General features: G+C 36.4%; 1 pseudogene; it reads right to left on the bottom strand.

The window, feature by feature from the left end:
* Positions 1-1,081: 1,081 nt before the first annotated feature.
* On the bottom strand, positions 1,082-1,256 carry LOC111841376 (U2 spliceosomal RNA; annotated as a pseudogene).
* Positions 1,257-1,494: the final 238 nt, after the last annotated feature.

Genomic DNA, 1,494 nt, shown 5'->3' with positions numbered 1-1,494 from the left:
GACATCCGGGACGGCTTAGAAGCCCCCATCACCTTGGCCGAGCTGACCGCAGTGCTTGGCAAGATGAACCGCCGCAAGGTACCGGGCCTTGATGGGCTCCTGTGAATTTTTATTCCACTTTTTGTGATGTCCTCCAATTTTGTGCGTGTGTTGTATTTGAAATATTTTAACTAAATTGCATGTACAGAATTGCTGAGCACGACTTTGGTTGATCACTTTTAGCACTTATTTATTAATATTAACTGTATTTATTAACATTTTAGCCTATGTAGTGTGCCTTGTCTGTATGATTAACCTATTTTTATGCCCAAAGTCATTGATTTTACGTGTTTTAGTACGGTGTATAACCCTGGTTTAACCTGACCCTTGTGTTGAGATTTGAGGTCTGTGGGTCTGTTCCTCTTAAAGGTTTTTAATAGTATGCATTTGAGGTGACATTTTAATTGTATCAATGGCCATATATTTTCAATTAGATTTTAATGGTATGTAAATGTATTAGTTGTTTTTATTGCCTTCTTTGCTTATTGTATGGTGAATGGTTCTGCAGATATTTTCTTTGTTTAATACTATTTTAAAATGTCTTATCAATCACTTATTGTATTGGCATTGATTTGTATGATATGGGAAAATATTTCAGCCTTTTATATTATGATTATTCCTGAATATTATGATTACTGTTTCAATAGGAAAAGGTTGTTTTAATATTCCTTGTTGACAGAGCCAATTTTAAAAGTGCAGTTTTTATTATTATATGTCTTAACTTGTTTGTGTCAATTCAAATAGTTGTGCAGAACTGTTCAATAAAATATTTTAAATTCTGTTCTTAGTTTAATATCTGATTAATATCTATACCAGATATCTTATCTGTTTAATATACCTCAGCACAGCTGCCCACCACACAAACAGCATGTCACCTTCCTTTAAAAAAAAAAAAAGAAAAGAAAAACAGCGAGAAACGGGGGCCGCACACGGACAGGGCCCCTCCCTCACAGCACCTGTGGCTAATTAGCTGCCCATCCAGAGGCACTCAGTCTATTAATCACTCAGTCAGTCAGCTCTGCCTTTCAACAACAGGGGGCAGTAGAGCTGCACCGTTCCCAGAAGCACTGCAATACCGGGTCGATGCGACGGAGCCGAAGGGGCACTTCCGGCTCCCTGTTCCAAAAATCTGTTTAATATGTGGTCCCCTCCATGGGGGACGTATCAGATATTAACAGATTTTTTTTTTCTTTCTTTTTAACCAGTCAGAGTGAGATACCCGTCGCTTCATCAACTCGGCCTTCCTTCACTCATCATCCTGGCCTTTCCAAATTGCAATTTATAATTCCAAGTTATAACTCTGTTATTAAAACAAACCGTAAAAACAACCATTAAAAACAACTCCAAATTAGTCAAATGCAAAACTATTAAATCCACAATTAAAAATAAGCAATATATATTAAATTACAATTAAAATAACAATAACCCCTAACCTACATCAAAGCACAAATATTT

Source organism: Paramormyrops kingsleyae, chromosome 22 (assembly GCF_048594095.1).
Source record: "Paramormyrops kingsleyae isolate MSU_618 chromosome 22, PKINGS_0.4, whole genome shotgun sequence".
Classification (NCBI taxonomy): domain Eukaryota; kingdom Metazoa; phylum Chordata; class Actinopteri; order Osteoglossiformes; family Mormyridae; genus Paramormyrops; species Paramormyrops kingsleyae.
Note: the sequence above shows the minus strand (reverse complement) of the source record. Positions and strands in the feature narration are given on the sequence as shown.